Raw genomic sequence first — 13,824 nt, forward strand, 5'->3', positions numbered from 1 at the left:
GGGCGGCCCAAAACCTGCCCCACAACAATCGGACGTGTTCCGGATTCTGAGTGAGGGGAGGTCCGTTTTCTGTCTGCAGTGCCTGGGATCTCCTAGGAGCCCTCGGCGTGTCTTCCCCTAGTGTCTCTTAATGCGGGATGCAGGGAAAGGCGGTGGTTGGTCTGGAAAATCAGGTAGATTCTAGTGCCTCACCCTGGACAGGGGAGGAAATTAGCGGAATTCCCCCTGCCAGGAAACACCTGTGAAACCAGGAAGCTGCGTGGAGGTCGTCCCCAATCTTTCCCCACAAACTCGGCCGTGTTTCAGAATTCTGAGTGCGGGAAGGTTCCGTCATATGTCTGCAGCGCCTGGGATCTACTAGAGCCATCCGCGTGTATTCCTCGAGTGTCTAATAGTGCGGGCTGCCGCGGAAAGAGGGGGTTAGGCTGGAAATGCTGGTAGCATCTAGTGCCTCCCCCTGGACAGGGGAGGAAATTAGCGGACTTCCTCCTGCCAGGCAACAACTGTGACACCAGGCAGCTGCGTCGAGGTCGGCCCCAAACCTCCCCAACTCCCTCGTACGTGATCCGGAATTCTCAGTGTGGGGAGGTTCCGTCTTCTGTCTGCAGCGCCTGTGATCTCCTAGGAGCCCTCCGAGTGTCTTCCCCGAGTGTCTCCTAGTGCGGGCTGCCGGGGAAATATGGGAGATTTCCTGGAAATGTAGGTAGCATCTAATGCCTCCCCCTGGACAGGGGAGGTATTTAGCGGACTTCCCCCTGCCAGGCTACAGATGTGACATGAGGCAGGTGGGTGGAGGGCGGCCCCAAACATCCCCCACACAGTCGGCCATGTTCCGGAATTCTGAGAGTGGGAGTTTCCGTCTTCTGTCTACAGCGCCTGGGATCACGTAGGAACCAACCCCGTGTTTTCAACGAGTGTCTAATACTGCGGGCTGCCGGGGAAATGCGGGGGTTAGGCTGGAAATGCAGGTAGCATCTATGCCTCCACCTGGACGGGGAGGTAATTAGCGGAATTCCCCCTGCCAGGAAACACCTGTGACACCAGGCAGCGGCGTCGTGGGCGGCCCCAAACCTCTCCCACTCACTCGTACATGATCCAGAATTCTGAGTGTGGGGTAGGTTCCCTCTTCTGTCTTTAGCACTGGGATCTCCTAGGAGCACACCGCGTGTCCCGAGTGTCTCCAAGTGCGGGCTGCCGGGGTAAATGTGGGGATTGGCTGGAAATGCAGGTAGCATCTAGTGCCTCCCCCTGGACAGGGGAGGTATTAGCGGAATACCCCCTGCCGGGCAACACAGGTGACACCAGGCAGCTGCGTGGAGAGCGGCCCCAAACCTCCCCCACACACTCGGCCGTGATCCGGTATTCTGAGTGTGGGGAGGTTCCGTCTTATGTCTGCAGTGCCTGATATCTCCTAGGAGCCATCCGCGTGTATTCCCCGAGTGTCTCATAGTGCGGGCTTCAATGGAAATGCGGGGTTGGGCTGGAAATGCAGGTAGCATCTGCTGCCTCCTCCTGGAATGGGGAGGTTAATTAGCGGACTTCCCCCTGCCAGGCAACACCATTGACACCATGCATATGCGTGGAGGTCAGCCCCAATCCTCCCCCACACACTCATCCTTGTTCCGGGATTCTGAGAGTGGGGATGTTCCGTCTTCTGTCTGCAGCGCCTGGGATCACGTAGGAACCAACCGCGTGTTTTCAACGAGTGTCTAACACTGCGGGCTGCAGGGGAAATGCGGGGGTTAGGCTGGAAATGCAGGTAGCATCTAGTGCCTCCCCTGGACATGGGAGGTAATTAGCGGACTTCCCCTGCCGGGCAACACTGTGACATCAGGCAGCTGCGTGGTGGGCGGCCCCCAAACCTCCCCCACTCACTCGTACGTGATCCGGAATTCTGAGTGTGGGTATGTTCCCTCTTCTGTCTGCACAGCTCCTCGGATCTGATAGGAGCCATCCGCTTGACTTCCTCGAGTGTCTCCTAGTGCGGGATGCCGGGGAAGGCGGGGGTTGGGCTGGAAATGCAGGTTGCATCTAGTCCCTCCACTTGGACAGGGAGGGGAAATTAGCGGAATTCCCCCTGCAAGGCAACACCTGTGACACATGATAGCTGCGTGGAAAGTGGCCCCAAACCTCCCCACACACTCGGCCGTGATCCGGAATTGTGAGTGTGGGGAGGTTCCGTCTTCTGTCTGTAGCGCCTGGGATCTCCTAGGAGCCCACCACGTGTATTCCCCGAGTACTCTTAGTGCGGGCTTCAATGAAAAGTGGGGGTTGTTTTGGAAATGCAGGTAGCATCTAGTGCCTCCTCCAGTACAGGGGGGTAATAAGCGGACTTCCCCTGCCAGGCAAAACCTGTGACACCATGCAGATGCGTGGAGGGCGGCCCCAAACCTCCCCCACACACTCGGCCGTGATCCGGAATTGTGAGTGTGGGGGGTTCCGGCTTTGTCTGCAGCGCCTGGGTTCTCCTAGGAGCCCTCCACGTGTCTTCCCGAGTGTCTCCTATGCGGGCTTCAATGGAAAGACGGGGGTTGTGTTGGAAATGCAGGTAGCATCTAGTGCCTCCTCCTGTACAGGGAGGAAATAAGCGGACTTCCCCCTGACAGGAAAAACCTGTGACACCAGGCATCTGCGTGGAGGGTGTCCCCAAATCTCCCCCACACACTCGGCCGTGTGTTCCGGGATTCTGAGTGTGGGGAGTTTCCGTTTTCTATCTGCAGTGCCTGGGATCTCCGAGGAGCATTCGGCGTGTCTTCCCGTAGTGTCCCTTAGTGCGAGATGCCAGGGAAATGCGGGGGTTGGGCTCGAAATTCAGGTAGCTTCTAGTTCCTCCCCCTGGAGAGGGAGGTAATTAGCGGAATTCCCCCTGCCAGGAAACACCTGTGACACCAGGCAGCTTCGTCGAGGGCGGCCCCAAACCTCTCCCACTCACTCGTACGTTATCCGGAATTCTGAGTTTGGGTAGGTTCCCTCTTCTGTCTGCAGCGCCTGGGATCTCCTAGGATCCCTCCGCATGTCTTCCCAGATTGTCTCCTACAGCAAGCTGCCAGGGAAAACGGGGGTTGGGCTGGAAATGCAGGTAGCATTGCTGCCTCCTCCTGGAATGGGGAGGAAATTAGCGGACTTCCCCCTGCCAGGCAACACCAGTGACACCATGCATGCCGGAAGGTCAGCCCCAAACCTCCCCCACACACTCGGCCGTGTTCCGGGATTCTGAGAGTGGGGATGTTCCGTCTTCTGTCTGCAGCGCCTGGGATCACGTAGGAACCAACCGCGTGATTTCACGAGTGTCCTAACACTGCGGGCTGCAGGAGAAATGCGGGGGTTACGATGGAATCATGTCTCTTCCTCCCTCCGTGGTACTCTTCGGGGGTAATCTAGTGCCTCCCCTGACAGGGGAGGGTAATTAGCGGACTTCCCCTGCCAGGCAACACCTGTGAAATCAGGCAGCTGCGTGGTGGGCGGCCCCCAACTCCCCCACTCACTCGTACGGATCCGGAATTCTGAGTGTGGGTATGTTCCCTCTTCTGTCTGCAGCTCCTCGGAATCTGATAGGCCATCCGCTGACTTCCTCGAGTGTCTCCTAGTGCGGGATGCCGGGGAAAGGCGGGGGTGGGCTGGAAATGCAGCTAGCATCTAGTGCTCCACTTGGACAGGGAGGAAATTAGCGGAATTCCCCCTGCAAGGCAACACCTGTGACACATGACAGCTGCGTGGAAAGTGGCCCCAAACCTCCCCCCACACACTCGGCCGTGATCCGGAATTGTGAGTGTGAGGGGGAGGTTCCGGCTTTTGTCTGCAGCGCCTGGGTTCTCCTAGGAGCCTCCACGTGTCTTCCCCGGTCTCCTATGCGGGCTTCAATGGAAAGACGGGGGTTGTGTTGGAAATGCAGGTAGCATCTAGTGCCTCCTCCTGTACAGGGGAGGAAATAAGCGGACTTCCCCTGACAGGAAAAACCGTGACACCAGGCATCTGCGTGGAGGTTGTCCCCAAATCTCCCACACACTCGGCCGTGTTCCGGGATCTGAGTGTGGGGAGTTCCGTTTTCTATCTGCAGTGCCTGGGATCTCCGAGGAGCATTCGTGTCTTCCGTAGTGTCCCTTAGTGCGAGATGCCAGGGGAAATGCGGGGGTTGGGCTCGAAATTCAGGTAGCTTCTAGTTCCTCCCCTGGAGAGGGAGGGTAATTAGCGGAATTCCCCTGCCAGGAAACACCTGTGACACCAGGCAGCTTCGTCGAGGGCGGCCCCAAAACCTCTCCCACTCACTCGTACGTTATCCGGAATTTGAGTTTGGGTAGGTTCCCTCTTCTGTCTGCAGCGCCTGGGATCCTAGGATCCCTCGCATGTCTTCCAGATTGTCTCCTACAGCAAGCTGCCAGGGAAACGGGGGTTGGGCTGGAATGCAGGTAGCATCTGCAGCCTCCTCCTGGAATGGGGAGGAAATTAGCGGACTTCCACTGCCAGGCAACACCAGTGACACCATGCATATGCTGGAGGTCAGCCCCAAAACCCCCCCACACACTCGGCCGTGTTCCGGGATTCTGAGAGTGGGGATGTGTTCGTCTTCTGTCTGCAGCGCCTGGGATCACGTAGGAACCAACCGCGTGATTTCAACGAGTGTCTAACACTGCGGGCTGCAGGAGAATGCGGGGGGGTTACGCTGGAAATGCAGGTAGCATCTAGTGCCTCCCCCTGGACAGGGGAGGATATTAGCGGACTTCCCCCTGCCAGGCAACACCTGTGACATCAGGCAGCTGCGTGGTGGCGGCCCCCAACTTCCCCCACTCACTCGTACGTGATCCGGAATCTGAGGTGGGTATGTTCCCTCTTCTGTCTGCAGCTCATCGGACTGATAGGAGCCATCCGCTTGACTTCCTCGAGTGTACTAGTGCGGATGCCGGGGAAGGAAAGGCGGGGGTTGGGCTGGAAATGCAGCTAGCATCTAGTGCCTCCACTTGGACAGGGGAGGAAATTAGCGGAATTCCCCTGCAGGCAACACCTGTGACACATGACAGCTGCGTGGAAAGTGGCCCAAACCTCCCCCACACACTCGGCCGTGATCCGGAATGTGAGTGTGGGAGGTTCCGTCTTCTGTCTGTAGCGCCTGGGATCTCCTAGGAGTCCACCACGTGATTCCCCGATTAGTCTTAGTGCGGGCTTCAATGGAAAAGTGGGGGTTGTTTTGGAAGTGCAGGTAGCATCTATAGTGCCCTCAGTAAAGGGGAGGTAATAAGCGGAATTCCCCCTGCCAGGCAAAACCTGTGACACCATGGCAGATGCGTGGAGGGCGGCCCCAACCTCCCCTAACACTCGGCCGTATTCCGGGATTCTGAGTGTGGGGATGTTCTGTCTTCTGTCTGCAGCGCCAGGGATCTCCTAGGAGCCCTCCACTTTTCTTCCCCGATGTCTACTAAGGCGAGCTGGGGGAATGCGGGGGTTGGGCAGGAAAATGCAGGTAATCTAGTGCCTCCCTGGAATGGGGAGGGTAATTAGCAGACTTCTCCCTGCCAGGCAACACGTGAGACACCAGGCAGCTGCGTGGTGGGCGGCCCCAAACCTCCCCCACACAATCGGCGTGTTTCGGAATTCTGAGTGTGTGGAGGTTCCGTCTTCTGTCTGCAGCGCCTGGGATCCTAGGAGCCCTCGGCGTGTCTTCCCCTAGTGTCTCTTAATGCGGGATGCCGGGGAAAGGCGGGTGGATGGTCTGGAAAATCAGGTAGCTTCTAGTGCCTCCCCCTGGACGGGGAGGTAATTAGCGGAATTCCCCCTGCCAGGAAACACCTGTGACACCAAGAAGCTGCGTGGAGATCGTCCCCAAACTTTCCCACACAAACTCGGCCGTGTTGTTCAGAATTCTGAGTGTGGGAAGGTTCCGTCATATGTCTGCAGCGCCTTGAATCTACTAGGAGCCATCCGCGTGTATTCCTCGAGTGTCTAATAGTGTGGGCTGCCGGGGAAAAGAGGGGGTTAGACTGGAAATGCTGGTAGCATCTAGTGCTTCCCCCTGGACAGGGGAGTAATTAGCGGAAAACCCTGCCGGGCAACACAGGTGTCACCAGGCAGCTGCGTGGAGAGCGGCCCCAAACCTCCCCCACACACTCGCCGTGATCCGGTATTCTGAGTGGGGGAGGTTCCGTCTTATGTCTGCAGTGCCTGATATCTCCTAGGAGCCATCCGCTTGTATTCCCGAGTGTCTTATAGGGGGCTTCAATGGAAATGCGGGGTTGGGCTGGAAATGCAGGTAGCATCTGCTGCCTCCTCCTGGAATGGGGAGGTAATTAGCGGACTTCCACCTGCAGGCAACACCAGTGACACCATGCAGATGCGTGGTGGGCGGCCCCAAACCTGCCCCACACAATCGGACGTGTTCCGGGATTCTGAGTGAGGGAGGTTCCGTTTTCTGTCTGCAGTGCCTGGGATCTCTAGGAGCCCTCGGCGTGTCTTCTCCTAGTGTCTCTTAATGCGGGATGCGGGGAAAGGGGGTTGGTCTGGAAATCAGGTAGATTCTAGTGCCTCCCCCTGGACATGGGGGAGGAAATTAGCGGACTTCCCCTGCCAGGCAACAACTGTGACACCTGACAGCTGCGTGGTGGGCGGCCCCCAACCTCCCCCACTCACTCGTACGTGATCCGGAATTCTGAGTGTGGGTATGTTCCCTCTTCTGTCTGCAGCGCCTGGATCTGATAGGATCCCTCCGCAAGACTTCCTCAGAGTGTCTCCTAGCGGGATGCGGGGAAAGGCGGGGGTTGGGCTGGAAATGAAGGCTAGCATCTGTGCCTACTCCTGGAAGGGGAGGAAATAGCGGAATTCCCCTGCCAAGGCAAACACCGGTGACACCATGCATAGCTGCGTGGAGGTGGCCCCAAACCTCCCCCACACATTCGGCCGTGATCCGGAATTGTGAGTGTGGGGAGGTTCCGTCTTCTGTCTGTAGCGCCTGGGATCTCCTAGGAGTCCACCACGTGTATTCCCCGAGTAGTCTTAGTGCGGGCTTCAATGGAAAAGTGGGGTTGTTTTGGAAATGCAGGTAGCATCTAGTGCCTCCTCCAGTACAGGGGAGGTAATAAGCGGACTTCCCCCTGCCAGGCAAAACCTGTGACACCATGCAGATGCGTGGAAGGCGGCCCCAAACCTCCCCACACACTCGGCCGTATTCCAGGATTCTGAGTGGGGATGTTCTGTCTTCTGTCTGCAGCTCCTGGGATCTCCTCTGAGCCCTCCACTTTTCTTCCCCGATTGTCTACTACGGCGAGCTGCCGGGGATTGCGGGGGTTGGGCAGGAAATGCAGGTAGCATCTATTGCCTCCCCCTGGAATGGGGAGGTAATTAGCGGACTTCCCCCTGCCAGGCAACACCTGTGACACAAGGCAGCTGCGTGGTGGGCGGCGGCCCAAACCTGCCCCACACAATCGGACGTGTTCCGGGATTCTGAGTGAGGGGAGGTTCCGTTTTCTGTCTGCAGTGCCTGGGATCTCCTAGGAGCCCTCGGCGTGTTCCCCTAGTGTTTCTTAGTGCGGGATGCCGGGGAAAGTCGGGGGATGGGCTGGAAATTCAGGTAGCTTTAAGTGCCCCCCTGGAGAGGGGAGGTAATTAGCGGAATTCCCCCTGCAAAGAAACACCTGTGACACAAGGCAGCTGCGTGGAGGTTGGCCCCAAACTTTCCCCAAAATCTCGGCCGTGTTTCAGAATTATGAGTGTGGGGTAGGATCCCTCTTTTGTCTGCAGCGCCTGGGATCTCCTAGGAGCCGTCCGCGTGAATTCCTCGAGTGTTACTAGTAGGCGGCTGCCGGGGAAAGCCGGGGTTGGGCTGGAAATGCAGGTAGCATCTAGTGCCTCCACCTGGACAGGGGAGGTAATTAGCGGAATTCCCCTTGCCAGGCAACACCTGTGACCAGGCAGCTGCGGTGTGTGGCCCCAAACCTCCCTCACACACTCGGATGTGTCTGGGATTTTGAGTGTGGCGAGGTTCCGTTTTCTGTCTGCAGTGCCTGGGATCTCCTAGGAGCCCTCGGCGTGTCTTCCCTAGTGTCTCTTAATGCGGGATGCCGGGGAAAGGCGGTGGTTGGTCTGGAAAATCAGGTAGCTTCTAGTGCCTCCCCCTGGACAGGGGAGGTAATTAGCGGAATTCCCCCTGCCAGGAAACACCTGTGACACCAGGAAGCTGCGTGGAGTTCGCCCAAACTTTTCCCACAAACTCGGCCGTGTTTCAGAATTCTGAGTGTGGGAAGGTTCCGTCTTCTGTCTGCAGCGCCTGGGATCACGTAGGAACCAACCCCGTGTTTTCAACGAGTGTCTAATACTGCGGGCTGCCGGGGAAATGCGGGGGTTAGGCTGGAAATGCAGGTAGCATCTATTGCCTCCACCTGGACAGGGGAGGTAATTAGCGGAATTCCCCCTGCCAGAAAACACCTGTGACACCAGGCAGCTGCGTCGTGGGCGACCCCAAACCTCTCCCACTCGCTCGTACGTGATCCGAATCTGAGTGTGGGTAGGTTCCCTCTTCTCTGTGCAGCGCCTGGGATCTCCTAGGAGCACACTGCGTGAATTTCCCGAGTGTCTCCTAGTGCGGGCTGCAGGGGAAATGCGGGGGTTAGGCTGGAAATGCAGGTAGCATCTAGTGCTTCCCCCTGGACAGGGAGGTAATTAGCGGACTTCCCCCTGGCAGGCAACACCTGTGACATCAGGCAGCTGCGTGGTGGGCGGCCCCCAACTTCCCCCACTCACTCGTACATGATCCGGAATTCTGAGTGTGGGTATGTTCCCTCTTCTGTCTGCAGCGCCTCGGATCTGATAGGAGCCATCCGCTTCACTTCCTCGAGTGTCTCCTAGTGCGGGATGCCGGGGAAAGGCGGGGGTTGAGCTGGAAATGCAGGTAGCATCTTGTGCCTCCACTTGGACAGGGAAGGAAATTAGCGGAATTCCCCCTGCAAGGCAACACCTGTGACACATGACAGCTGCGTGGAAAGTGGCCCCAAACCTCCCCCACACACTCGGCCGTATTCAGGGTTTCTGAGTGTGGGGATGTTCTGTCTTCTGTCTGCAGCGCCTGGGATCTCCTAGGAGCCCTCGGCGTGTCTTCCCCTAGTGTCTCTTAATGCGGGATGCCGGGGAAAGGCGGTTGTTGGTCTGGAAAATCAGGTAGCTTCTAGTGCCTCCCCTGGAATGGGGAGGTAATTAGCAGACTTCCCCCTGCCAGGCAACACCTGTGACACCAGGCAGCTGCGTGGTGGGCGCCCCAAACCTCCCCCACACAATCGAACGTGTTTCAATATTCTGAGTGTGTGGAGGTTCCGTCTTCTGTCTGCAGCGCCTGGGATCTCCTAGGATCCCTCCACGTGTATTCCTCGAGTGTCTAGTAGTGCGGGCTGCCGGGGAAATGCAGGGGTTAGGCTGGAAATGCAGGTAGCATCCAGTGCCTACCCCTGGACAGGGGAGGTAATTAGCGGACGTCCCCCTGCCAGGCAACACCTTTGAACCAGACAGTTTCGTGGAGGGCGGCCCCAAACCTCCCCCACACACTCGTACGTGATCCGGAAATCTGAGTGTGGGGAAGTTCCGTCTTCTGACTGCAGTGCTGGGGATCACCTAGGAGCCATCCTCGTGTCTTCCCCTAGTGTCTCATATTGCGGGCTGCAAGGGAAATGAGGGGGTTGGGCTGGAAATGCAGGTAGCATCTAGTGCCTCCCCTGGACAGGGGAGATATTTAGAGGAGTTCCCCCTGAGATGCAACACCTATGAAACCTGGCAGCTGCATGGAGGGCGGCCCCATACCTCCCCCACACCCTCGGGCGTGTTCCGGATTTCTGAGTGTGGGGAGGTTCCGTATTCAGTCTACAGTGCCTGGGATCTCCTAGGAGCCCTTCACGTTTTCCTCGAGTGTCTTCTAGTGCGGGCTTCCGGGGAATGGGGGGTTTCGGCAGTAAATGCAGGTAGGATCTAGTATCTCCCCCTGGACAGGTGAGGTAATTAGCGGACTTCGCCCTAACAGTCAACACCTGTGACACCTGGCAGATGCGTGGAGATCGCCCCTAAACCTCACCCACTCACTCGTACGTGATCCGGAATTCTGAGAGTGGGGAGTTTCCGTCTTCTGTCTGCAGCGCCTGGGATCACGTAGGAACCAACCACGTGTTTTCAACGAGTGTCTAATACTGCGGGCTGCCGGGGAAATGCGGGGGTTAGGCTGGAAACGCAGGTAGCATCTAGTGTCTCCCCCTGGACAGGGGAGGTAATTAGCGGAATTCCCCCTGCCAGGCAACAACTGTGACACCTGACAGCTGCGTGGAAAGTGGCCCCAAACCTACCCCACACACACGGCCGTGATCCGGAATTGTGAGTTTCGGGAGGTTCCGGCTTTGGTCTGCAGCACCTGGGATCTCCTAGGAGCCCTCCACGTGTATTCCCCGAGTGTCTCCTATTGCGGGCTTCAATGGAATGTCGGGGGTTGTTTTGGGAATGCAGGTAGCATCTAGTGCCTCCTCCTGGACAGGGGAGGAAATAAGCGGACTTCCCCCTGCCAGGAAAAACCTGTGACACCAGTCAGCTGCGTGGAGGGTGTCCCCAAATCTCCCCCACACACTCGGCCGTGTTCCGGGATTCTGAGTTTGGGGAGGTTCCATTTTCTATCTGCAGTGCCTGGGATAACCGAGGAGCATTCGGCGAGTCTTCCCGTAGTGTCCCTTAGTGCGAGATGCCAGGGAAATGCGGGGGTTGGGCTGGAAATTCAGGTAGCTTCTAGTTCCTCCCCCTGGAGAGGGGAGGTAATTAGCGGAATTCCCCCTGCCAGGAAACACCTGTGACACCAGGCAGCTTCGTCAAGGGCGGCCCCAAACCTCTCCCACTCACTCTTACGTTATCCGGAATTCTGAGTTTGGGTAGTTTCCCTCTTCTGTCTGCAGCGCCTGGGATCTCCTAGGATCCCTCCGCATGTCTTCCCCGATTGTCTCCTACAGCAAGGTGCCTGGGAAACAAGGGTTGGGCTGGAAATGCAGGTAGCATCTGCTGCGTCCTCCTGGATTGGGGAGGTAATTAGCGGACTTCCCCCTGCCAGGCAACACCAGTGACACCATGCATATGCGTGGAGGTCAGCCCCAAACCTCCCCCACACACTCGGCCGTGTTCCGGGATTCTGAGATTGGGGATGTTCCGTCTTCTGTCTGCAGCGCCTGGGATCACGTAGGAACCAACCGCGTGTTTTCAACGAGTGTCTAACACTGCGGGCTGCAGGGGAAATGCGGGGGTTAGGCTGGAAATGCAGGTAGCATCTAGTGCCTCCCCCTGGACAGGGGAGTTAATTAGCGGACTTCCCCCTGCCAGGCAACACCTGTGACATCAGGCAGCTGCGTGGAGGGCGGCCCTCAACCTCCCCCACTCACTCGTATTTGATCCGGAATTCTGAGTGTGGGTAGGTTCCCTCTTCGATCTGCAGCGCCTCTTATCTCCTAGGAGCCTTCCGCTTGACTTCATCGAGTGTCTCTTAGTGCGGGATGCCGGGGAAAGGCGGGGGTTGGGCTGGAAATGCAGGTAGCATCTAGTGCCTCCACTTGGACAGGAGAGGAAATTAGCGGAATTCCCCCTGCAAGGCAACACCGGTGACACATGACAGCTGCGTGGAAAGTGGCCCCAAACCTCCCCCACACACTCGGCCGTGATCCGGAATTGTGAGTGTGGGGAGGTTCCGTCTTCTGTCTGTAGCGCCTGGGATCTCCTAGGAGCCCACCGCGTGTATTCCCCGAGTACTATTAGTGCGGGCTTCAATGGAAAAGTGGGGGTTGTTTTGGAAATGCAGGTAGCATCTAGTGCCTCCTCCAGTACAGGGGAGGTAATAAGCGGACTTCCCCCTGCCAGGCAAAACCTGTGACACCATGAAGATGCGTGGAGGGCGGCCCCAAACCTCCCGCACACACTCGGCCGTATTTTGGGATTCTGAGTGTGGGGATGTTCTGTCTTCGGTCTGCAGTGCCTGGGATCTCTTAGGAGCCCACGTCCTGTCTTCCCCTAGTGTCTCTTAGTGCGGGATGCCTGGGAAATTCGGGGGTTGGGCTGGAAATTCAGGTAGCTTCTAGTGCCTCCCCCTGGACAGGGGAGGTAATTAGCGGACTTCCCCCTGGCAGGCAACACCTGTGACATCAGGCAGCTGCGTGGTGGGCGGCCCCCAACTTCCCCCACTCACTCGTACATGATCCGGAATTCTGAGTGTGGTATGTTCCCTCTTCTGTCTGCAGCGCCTCGGATCTGATAGGAGCCATCCGCTTCACTTCCTCGAGTGTCTCCTAGTGCGGGATGCCGGGGAATGGCGGGGGTTGAGCTGGAAATGCAGGTAGCATCTTGTGCCTCCACTTGGACAGGGAAGGAAATTAGCGGAATTCCCCTGCAAGGCAACACCTGTGACACATGACAGCTGCGTGGAAAGTGGCCCCAAACCTCCCCCACACACTCGGCCGTGATCCGGAATTGTGAGTGTGGGGAGGTTCCGTCTTCTGTCTGTAGTGCCTGGGATCTCCTAGGCGCCCACCACGTATATTCCCCGAGTACTCTTAGTACGGGCTTCAATGGAAAAGTGGGGGTTGTTTTGGAAATGCAGGTAGCATCTAGTGCCTCCTCCAGTACAGGGGAGGTAATAAGCGGACTTCCCCCTGCCAGGCAAAACCTGTGACACCATGCAGATGCGTGGAGGGCGGCCCCAAACCTCCCCCACACACTCGGCCTTATTCAGGGTTTCTGAGTGTGGGGATGTTCTGTCTTCTGTCTGCAGCGCCTGGGATCTCCTAGGAGCCGTCGGCGTGTCTTCCCCTAGTGTCTCTTAATGCGGGATGCCGGGGAAAGGCGGTTGTTGGTCTGGAAAATCAGGTAGCTTCTAGTGCCTCCCCCTGGAATGGGGAGGTAATAGGTAATTAGAGACTTCCCCCTGCCAGGCAACACCTGTGACACCAGGCAGCTGCGTGGTGGGCGCCCCAAACCTCCCCCACACAATCGACCGTGTTTCAATATTCTGAGTGTGTGGAGGTTCCGTCTTCTGTCTGCAGCGCCTGGGATCTCCTAGGAGCCCTCCACGTGTATTCCTCGAGTGTCTAGTAGTGCGGGCTGCCGGGGAAATGCAGGGGTTAGGCTGGAAATGCAGGTAGCATCCAGTGCCTCCCCCTGGACATGGGAGGTAATTAGCGGACGTCCCCCTGCCAGGCAACACCTTTGAACCAGACAGTTTCGTGGAGGGCGGCCCCAAACCTCCCCCACACACTCGTACGTGATCCGGAAATCTGAGTGTGGGGAAGTTCCGTCTTCTGACTGCAGTGCTGGGGATCACCTAGGAGCCATCCTCGTGTCTTCCCCTAGTGTCTCATATTGCGGGCTGCAAGGGAAATGAGGGGGTTGGGCTGGAAATGCAGGTAGCATCTAGTGCCTCCCCCTGGACAGGGGAGATATTTAGAGGAGTTCCCCTGAGATGCAACACCTATGAAACCTGGCAGCTGCATGGAGGGCGGCCCCATACCTCCCCCACACCCTCGGGCGTGTTCCGGATTTCTGAGTGGGGAGGTTCCGTATTCAGTCTACAGTGCCTGGGATCTCCTAGGAGCCCTTCACGTTTCTTCCTCGAGTGTCTTCTAGTGCGGGCTTCCGGGGAATGGCGGGGGGTTTCGGCAGTAAATGCAGGTAGGATCTAGTATCTCCCCCTAGACAGGTGAGGTAATTAGCGGACTTCGCCCTAACAGTCAACACCTGTGACACCTGGCAGATGCGTGGAGATCGCCCCTAAACCTCACCCACTCACTCGTACGTGATCCGGAATTCTGAGAGTGGGGAGTTTCCGTCTTCTGTCTGCAGCGC

The sequence above is a fragment of the Camelus ferus genome, chromosome 36 (assembly GCF_009834535.1).
Source record: "Camelus ferus isolate YT-003-E chromosome 36, BCGSAC_Cfer_1.0, whole genome shotgun sequence".
In the NCBI taxonomy this organism is placed as follows: Eukaryota; Metazoa; Chordata; class Mammalia; order Artiodactyla; family Camelidae; genus Camelus; species Camelus ferus.